The sequence below is a fragment of the Protobothrops mucrosquamatus genome, unplaced genomic scaffold (assembly GCF_001527695.2).
Source record: "Protobothrops mucrosquamatus isolate PMUCROS unplaced genomic scaffold, P.Mucros_1.0 scaffold3779, whole genome shotgun sequence".
Taxonomy (NCBI): domain Eukaryota; kingdom Metazoa; phylum Chordata; class Lepidosauria; order Squamata; family Viperidae; genus Protobothrops; species Protobothrops mucrosquamatus.
This window is the reverse complement of record NW_015389732.1, coordinates 7,319-15,489: the sequence shown is the minus strand read 5'-3', so window position 1 is coordinate 15,489 and position 8,171 is coordinate 7,319. Positions and strand designations below refer to the sequence as shown.

The 8,171-nt window shown below is 48.1% G+C and overlaps 1 protein-coding gene across 1 annotated transcript in view; it reads right to left on the bottom strand.

Annotated features, from left to right (window-relative positions):
- LOC107298177 (arginine-glutamic acid dipeptide repeats protein-like) overlaps positions 1-8,171 on the bottom strand; it is a 52,756-nt gene that overhangs the window by 43,828 nt on the left and 757 nt on the right. The window lies entirely within an intron of this gene.

Below are 8,171 nucleotides of genomic sequence, written 5' to 3'. Positions count from 1 at the left end.
GCCACCGAGCCTTGCATTTCCTGCCAGCTTCGGCCGGCCATCCATCACCCGTCAACCTTGTGCGGTGGCTCCGGCCCCGGGTTGCCAGGCAACAGCGCCAGGGGAAATCGGAGAAGCGCTGGCAAGCAGCCAAGAGGCTGCAAACCGGAGCGCCTCTCTCTTGGCCAAGCGGGGAGAAACACGAACCCAGAGCCCGAGCGAGGGTCCCCAAAAAAGCGAGGCCGTGCTTTTCACGCCCGGGGGACACCAGAGGAGCACCCACCAGTCTAGAGTGGGGCGATGAAACCGGTGAAAAGGGGGGATCTTGTTCCCTGTCTTTTAAAACGCGGAGACGTGGAAGAGGATTGTGGAGACAGGCCGGGACTCTAAGGGAGGGAACAATGGGGGGTGGGTGGGCAGAGAGAACAGGGGGGGAAGTACCCCGATAATACAGCGGGCTAATTAAGGGAAAGGAGGAAGGAATGTTCTTGGCTGCGAGACAGAAGTGGCTGGCTTCCTTGTCTAGCGGTGGGATCTCCAGGTGGCCTCCCATCCTGGCAACAACTAGCTTTTCCCACATCAGTTAGCCCAGCACAGTTCTAGGCTGCATTAATAGAGGGATAGAGTCAAGATCATGTGAAGCGTTGATACTACTTTACAATGCCTTGGTAAGGCCACACTTGGAATACTGGATCCGGTTTTGGTCACCACGATGTAAAAAAGATGCTGAGACTCTGGAAAGAGTGCAGAGAAGAGCAACAAAGATGATTAGGGGACTGGAGGCTAAAACATATAAGGAACGGCTGCTGGAATTGGGTATGTCTAATTTAATGAAGAGAAGGACGAGGGGGGACATGATAGCAGAGTTCCAGTATCTCAGGGGCTGCCCCAAAGAAGAGGGAGTCAAGCTATTCTCCAAAGCGCCTGAAGGCAGGACAAGAAGCAACGGGTGGAAACTAATCAAGGAGAGAAGCAACCTGGAAGTAAAGAGAGATGTCCTGACAGTTAGAACAATTAACCAGTGGAACAACCTGCCCCCAGAAGCTCCAACGCTGGAAGTTTTTAAGAAGAGACTGGACAGCTATTTGTCTGAAATGGTATAGGGTTTCCTGCCTGAGCAGGGGGTTGGACTAGAAGACCTCCAAGGTTCCTTATTCTATTCTATTCTATTCTATTCTATTCTATTCTATTCTATTCTATTCTATTCTATTCTATTCTATTCTATTCTATTCTATTCTATTCATCATGTTGGCAAAGAGCTGCTCTCGCCCTGCTCTTTTTAAGGATTTAATTCAGGTTGCAACTTTACGCAGCTACTTCCCTGGGAGTAAACACAACTGAATGTGGTTAGGGTCTGTGGGCTGTGGGCAGCTTTATGAGACCACCCTGAGACCCCCCCCTCCTTGGGAGCTGCCAAAGGCCAGGAATTAATACTCATACGCCTTACAAGGTGGCATCTGAGGATAACCCCAGAGCAATCAAGATTTACACAGATAAGATTAACAGATTAAGACAAGAAGGGCATTGTTTGTTTGCTTCTTGATTCCTCTCCCCACCACTCATCAAAAAGAAAAAAGAAAAAAGCCTGACCCAACTTTTGCACAGTTCCCTCTGTTGAATCGCCTAGGAATAAATTTTTAACACCCCAGAAACGAGCCAGGAAATGGCTGCTTAAAAGCCACCTGACAAGGGACGGAGATGGAGATAGCAAAAGTCCATTTGCTCTCAAATCCCATTCATATCAATTTCTCCACCCACCCACCCCAAAAATATTTTCCCCCTGGCTCAGCAGTCTGAGAATATGCGAAAGCCGAGCTCCATTAAAGTTGCTGAATGCAGGAAAATAATCCATGCCTGATGAAGTTTTAAAACAAAACAAAACAGAAAAAAACAGAAATCTTTTAAATCTTTTCTAAGCACGAAAGAAGCACACACACAGACACAGACACAGACACAGACACACACACACACACAACTCCGTGCTTAATTTGGAGCTATCCGGTGTCCACGCCAGCAAACCCTCTCCAGCACACTGCAGTTATCCAAGAGGCCGCCAAGGTCTTCTACCGTGACTTGACGGTCAAGCCGTTGGAAAATAAAATCGGATAAGATTTATTTTTATTTTTTTTAAAAAAGATGATATATTAGATCACATCGCTCTGTGGGTTTTATGTTCCCGTAAACCGGATTAGCGCTCCCGTATGCAGAGATGTTTTGATCCTCAGAGCTGGATGGAAGCTTCAAAAGGAGAGTTACAGAAGCAGAGGAAAGAATGAGGAAGCTGGAGAAAATGGTAAAAATAGAAGCTGGAGGAATAAGAAATTTGTGTGGAGGAGGAGGAGGAGGAGGAGGAGGAGGAGGAGGAGGAGAGGAATCACCAGATCCATGGGTAGCTTTACAACTGTTTGGCTACTTGGTTAACCACCAGAAATGCTATACTTCAGGATGGGGACCATCGGCATTCAAAACAGTTCACAGACAACTTAGGGATGTTGACTGTAAGCCTTGGGGACGCCGCAGGAGTTTTGCTCGGGAAGAAAACCACGGGATGCGATCCAAATCTCGGCAGCCAGTGGAAGGAAATAAACCTGTGGTCCTTGAGCAAAATCCACAGTAAAATACAGCAAAATCAAAATAAGGAGCTCCTTCTTATAACCCAACTTAGTGTGCGTTTAAAAAAAAAAACAAAAAACGGAACTGCTCCCAAGAGAAATGTATAAAAGAACTCTGTTGGACACAAAAGTGGAAAACATCGATGGGACGACAAGTTGCGGCTGATTTTTCTCGGCTTAATCCGAGCATCTGAGCCCTAAGACAGGACTTGTCCCCACCTTCAGAACTCCGTTCCTCTTTCGAGCTTCTTTACTCGGTCGACCTCCTCTGCAACTCACCAGTTCCTCGGGCCCTTAAGAGGGCCTGCTCAGACAAGACCGGCCTCGCTCTGCTCTCGTGGGCCGGAGAGAAGCTCATTTCCAAAACACATCTCGAAATGGAAGCGCCAGAGGGGTGGGGGGAAGAGAGAGAGAAAAAAATATGCTGTCAATATGCCTCTTCTCCAACCGGTTTTGCACGCCTCCCTGACTCCAATTCATAACTGGAACGTGGGATTGGAGAGGCTGAAATTATCCCGAGAGCCAGCCGAGAGGAAAAGCGTGGGAGGGGGCTCGCTGGCTGTTCTAAATGCATAAGCTGCGGCGTGACCAATATCACCCAACGGAGCCCATAAAGCAGGATGATCCTCAGCAAGGAGGTGGGATGTCCACGGATACCCAGCAGCCAAGAAGCTAAATTGAGCAGGACAGCACCGAGATCTGGATCCGAAGAGGAAAACAAAAATATTAGCTGCCTGTAGGACCTCATGAGGTCCAAAGTTGACCAGCATCTTCTCCATTGTCCGATTTCTTGGAACCCCCTCCTGTGCTCCACACTTTTCATGAGGCCAGATAAGTTTGTTCAGGAGAACATCCTAGGAATCTGAGGAGGATGGGTTGGAAGGTTGCAGCTTTTCATATCCACTTTCGGAACCACCCTACAGCCGCCGCCAAAGAGGGAAGTAGTGACGAAGGTAGAAGCGACCGCTGTTCGGATGTAGGGGGAGGCGCAAGAACCTCTGGAGTGTAAGTTGGCCTAGCAGCAATGACTAGGATCGAGGCAATGGGTAGGCTGAGTAATTCTCGGAACCCTCCCAGTTCTTTACTAAATTGGAGCTCCACTCTAGTCCCCTGGGATTCAAATAATTTTAACAACTGGTTCTGCTCGTCGCCATCCCTGGCACGACACGCCTCGCGTATTCGTCATCGCTGCGTTGACGTCACCAACACGACGTACATCGCATTGACGTCATCACCGGGTGCACAACACCCATCGCATTGACATCATCACCGGCGCGTCGCATTGACGTCATCACCAGCACGATGTGCGTCGCATTGATGTCATCATCGGCACAACGCCTGTCGCATTGACGTCATCACCAGCACGACACGCGTCAGATTGATCTCATCGGCACGACGCGTGTTGCATTAGCATTGTTACTGGCACGATGCGTGTTGCACTGACATTATCAGCGCAACACGCGTCATATTGACCTCACCACTGGCGTGACATGCAGCGTCACCAGCACGACGCGCCTCACAGATTTATCGTAACCGGTTCGCAGAACTCAACAAAAAGTTAGGGATTGGTTCTGCCGAACCGGTGCGAATCGGCTGAATCCCACCATTGGATGAGACTGTTAACCAGAAACCAACTTAAACCTCTAAAGCCAAATAACTGAGCGGGGGGGGGGGGGGGGGGGGGGGGGGGGGGGGGGGGGGGGAAGGCAAGCCAGGATGGATGGAGAGCTTCCTTCACCTGCTCTGTGGGAAAAAAACTCATTTTTCAGAGCTACTGAATATGGATCTCCATGAACGAAGCAAAGTGAGCCCAAACAGGGCTTTCTTTGAAGTATAGGTTTAAAAAAAAAATTAATGCTATGGCAGGGGATGTTAAAAAAGAAAAAAAAAGAAAGACAAATGGCTTGTTGTCAGGCAGGCTCAGATCAAAGGTTGGGATCCACCAGATGAAATGAAATAGAAATTGTGCATTACAACGGCAGAGTCCAAGGACACAAGAACGCTGGGGAGTTATTTTTTTTTTCCTCTCTGGGAGGAAAAAAAAAATGAAATCGGGGCGCCCCACCTGTTTGGGGAATCAGAAGGACGGAGACTCAACGCAAAGCCCTTTTTTGCTCAGCGTAAAGGATCCGAGGATTTAAGGACTAGTAAAAAAAGAAAAAACCAACAACAAAAAAAACAACCCTCCAGCTTTTCCTACATTAAAAATTAGAAGTTCTTAACCGGAGAGAATAGCTTCTTATTTCGAGAGAGACATAATTATAATGGGCTCTCATCCTTTCAAAGCCAGTTAAGGAGTGTAATCTCTTTTCTCGGCAACATTTAAACGCCCTGTTTATTCCTCGTGCTGGGAAGCCTATTACCAGAATGACTTCCTTAATAATAATAATATGTGGGTCCACTTGCACAAAAGCAGATATCCGTTGCCTTTCAGAGCACTCTTTAACAAAAGCTGTGTTTCTGGGAGCTGTAGGGACAAGGAAAAAGGATCCTGGCTTTTTTCTAGCCAATGCCCCAAATGCACGCACAAAAGACACCCAGGGACTGTGCAGAAAACTGTGTCCTATAAATTCTAGTTAGCAGCTGAAGAAATAGCCACGAATCTCTCTGGGCAGGCCTAGAACTCAGCACCTCCATTTTCAGGAATGGGGATTTTCCACAGGTAGCCCTTGACTTAACCACCGTTCATTTAACGATCCTTCGGCGCTGAAAAAAGCGACTTATGACCGTTTTCACACACACCGTGGTCATGTGATCGAAATGACAGGCACTTGGAAACTGGCATGTACTTATGACGGTTGCAAGGTCGTGTGATCGCCATTTGTAAGCTTCCCGGCTGGCGTCCGACAGGCAAACTCAACGGGGGAAGTTGGATTCCTTAATGACTCTATGGTCAACTGCATGATTTGTTTTAACAACGGTGGCAAAAAAAACCTGCAACTGCAAGAAAAAAAATCCTAGCACGGCTTCGTCCCGATCTTTCCCAGAATGCCCTATGTACACGGTCTGTCTGCGGCACAGAGGGCCCGCAGTTTTCCCAGGCTGTCAACCTTCATCCTTCTCAGCTGAGCTGTCCGTGGACACGGCCCTGAGCTGAGATCTCATCCATCAAACAAACATGGTTAACTTCCAAGGCTGTTTCCAGACGAGTCCTTCTCTGTGCTTAAACACCCCTCTTCCCATGAATGATTCTGACTTTCCCCCCCTCTCAGGAAGGGACCTACATGCCCAGGGCTGGAGGCCATGAGGTCTGACCCACAGGCCCGCAAGGGGAGAGCAGAAGAGGTGGGGGGAAGGAGCTTATAATTGCCTGGAGACCCCAAAAGTATACATTAGAGACCTGACGGGGTCTAATAAAGGAAAATATTTGCAGCTCAGGGCTGACACGAGGGGTCCTTGGCACTCTCTGAGCTGGCTTGTTTTCTTGCAGACGTTTCGTTACCAAACTAGGTAGCGTAATCAGCGCATCACGTTACCTAGTTTGGGTAATGAAAGGTCTGCAAGGAAACAAGCCAGCTCAGAGAGCACCAAGGACCCCTTAGATCATGGTCTGTTCAGGCTTGCTAGCTACAATATCACCAAGGCCTCCAGTGCTGCGTCCTTCAAAGAGTACAGATCCTCTACTCGTAATGGAGGAAGACATGTAAGGGCACTAAATGTGAGCGTGTAGGCCTGTAGTAACCTCTATAATCCCAGATGTGACATTCCCAGCAGTGGGTGCGGGACAAGATTCCTTTAAGTCGAGCCTGGAGACTGACATCCTTGGTGCATTTCATGCTCAGATCCCTGGAATCTTGCAAGGGGAAAGACCAAGAACGGGAGCTACTGAAACTCGCCCGGAGAGCAAAAAAACAGAACAAAACATAAAAAAAAAAACCCCACCGCCTCTTTTTCTTCAGCGTCCTGCTATCTGCGCTGCAGGTTTGTTTAAGTTTCGTGTTTTTGAAGCGGCACGTTCAGTGTTTCTGTACACAGAAGGAACGCGATGTGCTTTCCTTGCGCGCCCAGCCAGCTAAAACAAACTTAGCCATGTTGCTAAGAAACTACAAAGGATTCTGGGATTGGCCCCCTTTGTGGATGGAGTAAATTGCTGGGGGGGGAGGGGGGAGGAGAGAGAAAACAAATCCTGCTCTTCCGCATTTTTCATCTGAGATGGAGAAATCCATGGCTGAAGGCCGAAAAAGCCCAAGCAATCTCAGTTAAATAGAAAGATAGATAGATGGATGGATGGATGGATGGGAGGGAGGGAGGGAGGGAGGGAGGGGGGAGGGAAGGAAGGAAGGAAGGAAGAAAGAAAGAGAGAGAGAAAGAAAGAAAGAAAGAAAGAAAGAAAGAAAGAAAGAAAGAAAGAGAAAAAGGAAGGAAGGAAGAGAGAAAAAGGGAGGAAGGAATGGAAGGGAAGGAAGGAGGGAAGGAAGGAAGGAAGAAAGAAAAAGGAAGGAAGGGAGGAAGGAAGGGAGGAGGGAAGGAAAGAAAGGAAGGAAGGAAGGAAGGAAGGAAGGAAGAAAGAAAGAAAGAAAGAAAGAAAGAAAGAAAGAAAGAAAGAAAGAAAGAAAGAAAGAAAGAAAGAAAGAAAGAAAGAAAGAAAGAAAGAAAGAAAGAAAGAAAGAAAGAAAGAAAGAAATGCAGGCTTGGAAGCCAGATGCAATGTGTTGCTCGAACAATCAAACTCTGCAAACGTGGATTAATCTTGCGAGGAGAGGATCCACTACTCTCAGCCGAAAAGGGGAAAAAAGTGAGGCCTGCTTTTTTTCTCTCTGCACGTGCCCAAATGCACGGGCGACAAAAAAGGCAGCCGAGTTCAAACTCAAGAGGGCTTCGTTCTTTGGATGGGGCAAGCAAAGACGGAAGGAAGCGGCGTTTTGCCTCTGGATTGCCAATGGAAGCCGAGCCCTTTCGGAACAGGGAATTTCACTCCTCCAACTAAGGATTTGATTTCAAGGACGCTAAAAATATTCCGCAGGGCCAGAAAGTAGCCCCCCCCTCAAAAAAAAAAAAGTTGCAAGGGAAGATTGAGTCCCGACAACTTGAAGGCAAACAAGCCAAGAGCAACGGATGGAAACTAACCAAGGAGAGAAGCAACCTAGAACTAAGGAGGAATTTCCCAACGATGAGAACAATTAACCAGCGGAACAACCTGCCTCCAGAAGTTGTGAATGCTCCAACGCTGGAGGTTTTTAAGAAGAGACTGGACAGCCACTTGTCTGAAACGGCGTAGGGCAGGGGTAGGCAACCTCGGCTCTTTTATGACTCGTGGACTTCAACTCCCAGAATTCCTGAGTCAGCACTGCTGGTTCAGGGATTCTGGGTATCGAAGTCCACAAGACGTAAAAGAGCCTACCCCCGGGTATAGGATCTCCCACCCGAGCAAGGGGTTGGACTAGAAGACCTCCGAGGCCCCTGCCAACTCTTATTATTCTATGGTCTGTCCCTGAGGTGCCCCTGCGTAATTCCTGCTCTGCTCCATCCGCCACCCCACCTTTTACATCTTCTCTGCTGCTGCTGTGGCAAAATTAAAAAAAAAAAAACCTTCCCTGCGGATCCCTTGGTAGATCCACCCTGTGGAAGCCGAGAAACCTG